The 7992-nt window shown below is 52.0% G+C and overlaps 1 pseudogene; it reads left to right on the top strand.

The window, feature by feature from the left end:
* Nucleotides 1–3051: 3051 nt before the first annotated feature.
* Nucleotides 3052–4120, top strand: LOC116638788 (annotated as a pseudogene).
* Nucleotides 4121–7992: the final 3872 nt, after the last annotated feature.

The following is a 7992-nucleotide window of genomic DNA, read 5'->3' as shown; positions in this document are numbered from 1 at the left end:
GGGACACAAAGAAGAAACAGTTTGGGGAGAAACTGTGGTTGGTTTGGATGTGTGGTGCTTGAGGTGTCTGTGAGATATCTATTTGAATCTTCCCCACCTCCAGGCAGGTTAACTGATTTGCCCAAAGCTACAAGATCTTGGCGAGTAACAGAAACCTGCTTCAGCCAGTCCTAACAAAGCTGGCCTTCAGGTAGCACAGTAGGAAGAGGGACAGATGGGAGAAGGCAGAAGAGAAGCAGAGAAGGGATGTGTTCACGGAGACAATAATCAGACCTCCCAAGCTGCAGTGAGGATCGCGGCGCGAAGCCAGGGACCTGGCAGCGTTTAACAGGGCAGGGAGAGTGCGGCCCCCGCCCTACCCTGTTCTGCGCTGGGCCAGAGCATCCCCTGCAAGCGGGAACGCGGGAGGGGCTGCTGCCTGCCTGGAAACCCGAGCAGCCGGGCAGGATCGGCTGCGGGACCGCCAATCCGGCTGCGCCTGGTGGCGGCGCCACGTGACCGGCCTCCTTCCCCGCCCCCCCACCTCCTTCCCCGCCCCCTTCTCCGGCCTTCCAGGGAAGACGGGCATCCCCGCCACCCTGCCGCCCCCGCCCCTCGCGTACCGCAGCGGCGCGGGAGGGCGCAGAGGCGAGGCGCCGGGATTCCGCCGCAGTCTGCTGCGGCGCGGGGGTGCGGAAAGGGGGGAGGCGAGCGCTTTGCCGCCGCAGCGCCCGCAGTGTCTTCCGTCAAGGTCAAGCGTATCCATTCCTGGGCAACCCAGTCTCTGGACTCCCTCCCTTGCCATCCTCCGAGCCGTTCCCACCGCCGCTGCCACGAGCCTGGCCGCAGCATCCCTGGCCCTCCTGGACCACTGCCTCAGCTTCTCGCTGGGCTTGCTGCGGGGATAGCGGGGCGGGGGGGGGGGGGGATGGGGGATGGGAGGGTTTCAATCCATCCTGCCCACGAGCTTCCCAGCTTCTTTTGTCATACGCACACCTCCTGCTGTGGCCCTGCTTTCAACCCCGCACTGGCTCCCAGTGTCCTGTAAGAGAGCGTTAAGGCCGTTCAGAACCAAGCCCCAGGTTAACCCTTTCCAGCCCCACCGCCGCCTCGCACCAGAGACCCAGTCCCTCCGGACCCTTTGCCCTTCCAGGAACAGTCACCGCTCGCGTGCTTAAGTGACCACTTTGCTGTATCTTCTGCCTACGGTGCCCTTTGCGAACCCAGCAAATTCATGGACCCAATCTGATTGCAATAATACAGTGGAGGGCGGAAACCGGTCCCGAAATGCCCTTTAGCAAAGGTCACAAAGAAAGCCTACAGGGATCAAGCAGGAGAAATAAGGCCAGTGGGTGAGAGCATAAGAGAAACCTGTCTAAAGGGTAGGGACCCTGCTCTCCATTCAGGCCAACATGCTCCTTGAGGGGAAATGTGAGTCCTAGGATGCCAGATATTATGAGTTTACAAGAAAAGGCACAAATCCAGATTTTCATGTGTAATCTCTCAATTTTTAAATGTTCATTTGATTTTTTAAAAAAAATCCCTGTGGACCAGATACGGCTTGTAGATCCTCAGCGCGTGACTTCCTGTCCTAGGGAAGAGAATGGCTTTCGTTGGAAAAATACTTTGAAAAACTGTTGAAAGTGAAGGTTTGCTCTTGAAGCTCTGAGAGGCAGCTGCTGTGGAGGCAACAAGGAAGTGGACTAGGATTTGAATTTGTTCCTAAAACGACACGGGATGTTTTAAGCTACCGAGCGCCCAAGAGAATCTACCGGAAACTGGAGGACTGGGTTTGGGAAATGGGCAGGAACCAAGGGTGGGGAGTATGGGAGAGCCCTGTGGCAGCCAGCAGCCAGGCAGGGTCCCCCACCCACCAGCATCAACTACCGTGAATGATAGCAAACATTTCTTCCCATCCTTGTGGGGACTTCCTGAAGGCCTGAGAAGCACTCTGCAGAGTTTTACTTGTGGGGGTGGGGTGGGTGGGTGAGGGGGAGATAGGAGGAGAAGCACACCACCACCACCCCGCCCCCCACCCCCAACCTCTAAGGCTTCACACAGTGGGGTAATGCCTGGAATGGAAATTGGAGAGCTCCTTAGGAAGAGAGAATTGGAAACAATAGCCAAACTATGGCAACTGTCCCAAGGCTGAGGGTCTGAGGACAATGGGGAGGGAAGCAGAAGAGCGGGCTGAGGCCATCTTGGGAACCAGGTTACTCTTAGTTCACCATGAGGGTTTTTTTGTAGCTATGATGTGATCCCCTTCTCTGTCTCCCATACCTGGAAACCTTAAAAAAAAAAAGTCTCCAATACTCACTGAGGCTGCCTTGACTGGGGTGTTTGTGGAACTAGTAGAAGGGGCCAAGTTTTACATCTATTTTGGTATAGTGTTGACCAAAGAGAGTATAGGCTGAAGCCAGAGCTAGATCGGGAGAAATCAAATCGCCCGGGAATTTGCAATAATCTTGGAGAGGGCTTTGTAGTGGTTACTTGAGCTCATCCTGTGAAGATATCAAGGGGTCAGGAGGCCCCTGGCTGACATCTAGGTGACAATGAAGAACCAGCTACAATTTACTGAGTGCTTGCTTGTGCCAGCCACTATGCTACGTAAATACATTGTCTCTGTTTTCCCCGCAGTGATTGCGTGAGAGGGTCATACTCTCTCCTACGAGACTATCATCATAGTGCCCATTTTACAGATGAAGAAATTAAGGCCCAGAGAAGTGAAGGGACTTGCCCAAAGTCACAGAGATAGAAAAAGTGGACTGGACCTGCTCTCCAGCCGATCGCTCCCCGCAAAAGAAATTGTCATCGTGTCGGCACTTAACCATGCACACGGTGGCTGCTGAGTACATGTTAAATCAATTCATCTAAGGAAGGCCAAAAGCAGTGCCCTCAAGTCTCAGATCTCTGTGCCCTCGGGCAAGTCATACACCCTCTCTAGGCCTCGGTTCCATCTGTGGAATGGGAATTATAATACAGACCTCAGGACTATTGTGGGATTTACATGAGACCAAGTCATAGAATTTCTGTAACTTGCCATACAACCAGCAGCTGTTGTTGCTGCTAAAGATGATGATGGTGGTGGGGACAGAGGAAGGAGCAGGGAAGGAAACCAGGATCTGGAAGTACCAGCCCTGTATCAACTCAGACGCGAAATTCTCAGGAGGCCCTGCCAGTTGCTAAGACGACTGTGTCTTCATTCGTTCGTCATTGCTGGAACACCTACTATGTGCCAATGCTTGATCTCATTTCATTAAAAACCCTGTCTCAGTGTGCTCCCAGCTCGGGTGGCCGTGCTGAGGACAAGGCCATCCTCACCCGCAGACACGGGCCGTGTGTGAGTCCCGGGAACCACTTCTGGTGTGGTTCCGGCACTGGCAGTGGATGGCACTGAGCACGTCTCCTGGCCTGGCCGCAGGGTGTGCCCAATCGGGGCTCCCAGGGGCCCCGAGCTGAGTCTTCCGTGCAGCAGATGTCCCAACCCTCCCTCACCATCTGTGACGGCACCAAGCCTGCAGCACGTACCGCACCATCTACAGGACTGCCTACTGCCGCAGCCCTGGGCCGGCCTCCACCGGGCTTTGCTCCGCCTGCTGCCCTGGCTGGAAGAGGACCAGCAGGCTCCCCAGGGCCTGTGGAGCAACAATATGTCAGCCACCATGCCAGAATGGACAGAGCGATGTACAGCCAGGCCGCTGTCACCACCCTGCAGGATGGCAGGGCGACACCTGCCAGACAAACGTGGACAAATGCAGTGCTGGAGGGGGCACCTGTCCCCCGCACTGTGTCAACACCCCGGGTAGGTACTGGTGCCAGTGTCGGGAAGGGCACAGCCCATCTGCGGATGGTGTGCTCTGCCTGCCCAAGTGAAGGCCTCCCATGGTAGCCCCGGACCCCACGACAGGGATGGAGAGTGCGGAGGCTTCAGTCAAGACTGGATGTGCTGGAGCAGAAGCTGCAGCTGGTGCTGGCCCCACTGCACAGCCGGGCCTCGAGGGCCCTGGAGTACAGGCTGCCTGACCCCGACAGCCTCCTGGCTCACTCCTTCCAGCAGCTGGAGAGCATCGACTCCCTGAGTGAGTAGATGTCCTTCCCAGAGGAGCAGCTGGGGTTCTGTTCCTGCAAGAAGGAGCTGTGACAGGCCTGGCCCAGGTCCCTGGCTCTGGCTACTGAGAGCCCGTGCCCACTGGGCTGCCTAGCACCCCTGCACCCCTGCCAGTGGGCCCATGGCTGAGGGAAGGTACGAGGGTCCTGCTCGCTGCGCAGCATGTTGGGGGGGCACCTCTGATCTGTGTCAGAATAAAATGAGGGTTCAAGGCAGGGAAAAAGCTCAGTTTCATTATGAACAGATACTCAATTAATTTCATTTTACAAGTGAGAAAATGAGGTTAGAGAGATGATGTGACTTCCCCAAAGAGAACACAGCTGGAAAGTGGCAGAGGCAGGATTTGAACTTGGACCTGGGTGGCTCCCAAACCTTGTTCTTTCTGCTTTCTAGTCAGTCTTTCCTCCATTCACCAGAACATTTATCAAGCATCAACCAAGTGCTAGGCCTTCTGCAGGGGCAGGGGATACAAGACCCAGACAGTCTGAAAGAAGTTTCCAGGTCAAGTTGGGGAGGTAGACAACTCAGTGGACACTCACAGTTCAGCATGACAAGCTCTCTGCCAGGGGGAGAGAAGAGGGGCTGTTGCCTTAGATTTGCCTTTCTCTTTGGCCCATGGACCCCTGAGGCACATCTCAAACTTGCCAAGCTGTCTCCAAGCCCCCTGCTCTAAAGTGAGGAGGAGACACACCTTCATCCCTCCTCTCTGGGTGAAGGGGATTGTTGCAGTAGGAACAAACAATAATCAACAATCCTCTCCAAAAGAAATCCCTCCCAAGCAGCCTCTCCTCTGTCTCTGTGTCTCTGTCTGTGTCTGCCTAACACACACACACTCCGTGATGACAAGAGGTGGGTGATGGGTTCATGCGGGTAGAACCAGTTTCTCCAGCCTTAGGCATGCCCTGCCTGGGTGGTCCTCGGTGTTTGTTGCCTCTACTCTAAAGGCAAAGTGACAGGACACTTGCATTTAACACCCTGGGACACATGCATTAAAAAGAAATCAGGAAGGGACACCTAGGTGGCTCTGTCCGTTGAGCATCCAACTCTTGATTTCAGCTCAGGTCTTGATCTCAGGGTCGTGAGTTCAAGCCTCACGCTGGGCTCCATGCTGGGGAGCCTACTCAAAAAAAAAAATCAGGAAGGAAAGTCACCCAACCATCAATAGTGATTATCTCTGGGGTAAAGTTACATGTAATCTCTATTTTCTTCTTTTTACTTATTTTATTTATTTTATTATTTGTTTGTTTGTTTACAGGGCACCTGGGTGGCTCAGTTGGTTGAGTGTCCCACTCTTGATTTCAGCTCAGGTCATGATCTCAGGGTCCTGCTCAGCCCAGTCTGCTTGTCCCTCTCACTCTGCTCCTCCCCCAGCTAGCACTCTCTCTAATAAATAAATAAATAAATAAATAAATAAATAAATAAAATCTTAAAAAATTTTTTTTTACCATGGACTTACTATTTTTGTAATCAGTAAAAATATAAATGAAACTATCCTCTATTTTAACAATTATGTGTGGCCTCACAGGTGTGGGAGGGGGTCTATTAGAAGCAATCTCACAAGGGGCTTTGCCCTGAGCACAGCTGGGACTGGACAGGACATCACCGAAGGGAGAGGGGAGGAAGTGAGAGGTCATCGAGGATTAAAAACAAGAGCCACTGTTCCTGAGCCTAGCTTCTTCACAGCCCTTGATGTGCATATCTAATTTAACCCTCAAAGCCAGATTAGGAGATAAGCTAATATTTCACAGCTGAGGAAACCAAGGATCCATTTTATAGAACCCTCCCAGTGGCACAGAGCTTTTGTATTCCCAGCTCTTCACACACACACACACACACACACATCCACACTAGTACTGTGCAGAGAAGCAGGTGAGGTGAAATCATTGCCCCGTTTTCCATGTGAGAAAATCAAGGCCAGAGAGGAGACTTGTTCAGTGTAGTCCCCTGAGAAGTGGGGGCACTCCTAGAATCCAGGTCTCCTTTCCCTTTTCTGGCAGTCCTCCTTCTTCTGCTACCTTCTGCCAATTGCGGAGGCTTCCTTCTGGAAACAAATGACTCAAGGTAAATTGCTGACTGGACTTCCCCTTTCAGAAAACACAGGAAATCTGTGTTGTTTGTAATTGTGGGAGAACAATTTCAGGTCTGTTACTAAGTGGGTGGGGCCACATAGAGGATCGGGTCCTGAAGGGGCGGGGCTCCCTGCTGCCTGGGCTGGCAAGAGATGCCCCCATTTTTCCTGAGGGTCATGTGAGTGTGTCTGCCAGAGTCCGCCCGAAGTCCCATCCCAAAAAGCTGACTTAACTATTATGGAATTTAGAAAAATGAGCCCAGGATGGGGGGAGGCTCAACAACAACAACAACAACAACAATAATAATAATGGTGATGATGATGATAGCTCACATTTATGGCACATTAACCTTTGTACCAGGCACTCTGCTAAGTGGCTGATACACGCAAATTCATTTGAGCCTCATAACAGCCCTAGAAAGAAGATTCTATAGCTTTGGAGCCAAAAAAATTGTATTCAAATCACAACCATGCTGCTGCCCAGCCGTGTGACCTTGGGGAAGTTATTTATATTCATTCAACAAATATTTTTGAGCACCTACACTCACCACACACTATGTGCCACACACCGTTCTATGAAGAGAACAAGGATCCCTGCTCTCCTAGTGCTGAGATTCTACAAGGGGAAGCAGACGAACTGAAAACACAGTAGGTTTTGTGAGAAGGTATAAAGGCTAAGCAGGGTCAGGATAAGGAGTGCTGAGGTGTGGAGAGGGGGTCCAAGGTTAAACAGTGGTGGCAGGGAAAGCCTCACCGAGAAGGCGATATTTATGTAAAGCCTTAAGGAGTTGAGGGAGTTAGCCACGTGGATAACTGGGGGAAGTCTTTTCCAAGAAGGAACAACAGCCAGGGCAAAAGCTCTCAGTGTGCCTGGTGGGTTCAGAGAGCAGCACGAAGGCCAGTATGGCTGGAACAGAAGGAGCCCGGGAGAGAGTCCTCATAACCCCAACAACGCTCCAGTCGTTCTTTCTCATACCACGCTTTGTGCGTCCTTCCCCTCTCTTCTCATATTTGTGATTGTTTGATTTATTTGGGTGTTTGCCTATTTCTCGTTTGTTTCCTCACAGCATTAGGCTCCTCATAAGCAGAGGTCATGTTAGTCTTGTTCAGTGCTCATCACGGAGAACCTAGGAAGCGCTTAATACTAGTTGAATTAATGAATTAAATCCATTCCTCCATCCATCTAGTCGTATTTATGATGGAAGCTCCCCATCACGTATAACACTATTCCTCAGGGCACCTCATTCGGAGTTCTAGTTCACAATATTAGGAACAGAGGTAGTAGTTAAGAACGTAGGCTCTGGGGCCAGACTGCATGGCCGGTCCAGGTTTCACTACTTACTAGCTGTGTGATCTCAGGTAAGTTAGGAAAAAGAACCTCTCTGTGCCTCAGTTTCCAAACCTGGAAACTGGCATCATAATAGTATCTCTCTCCAAGACTTGTAAGCATTTGAAGTCATGCCAGGTGGATAGTGCTTTTACATGTGTTGGCTGCTGGTGTTTTCCCCTATGCGGGCCAGCCCTGGGAGCCAGGCCTATAACCCCTTTCCTCCCGTGCCAGATTCCCAAAGGAACGAACCCGCGAAAGGCAAGGGGTGCCTGCAGAGCATCCGGGCTGCCTGTGTGCTAGCAGCTGGGGGGGTTCTAGCATCTCTATGGAGTAGCATTCTGGGGAGATGTTTCCTTGCTGTACAGCCTCCCAGACTGATTCTCTGGCCCTTTCCTGCTAGACACTCTAGAGCGGACTCTTGTTTACAGTTGAGCACGTTAACTGGTAAAGACATCAATACTGAGTACCTACATCTATGCCCGGTACTTTACGTTTATTATTTCATTC

This window comes from Phoca vitulina, unplaced genomic scaffold (genome assembly GCF_004348235.1).
Source record: "Phoca vitulina isolate PV1807 unplaced genomic scaffold, GSC_HSeal_1.0 scaffold2, whole genome shotgun sequence".
NCBI lineage: Eukaryota > Metazoa > Chordata > Mammalia > Carnivora > Phocidae > Phoca > Phoca vitulina.
Note: the sequence above shows the minus strand (reverse complement) of the source record. Positions and strands in the feature narration are given on the sequence as shown.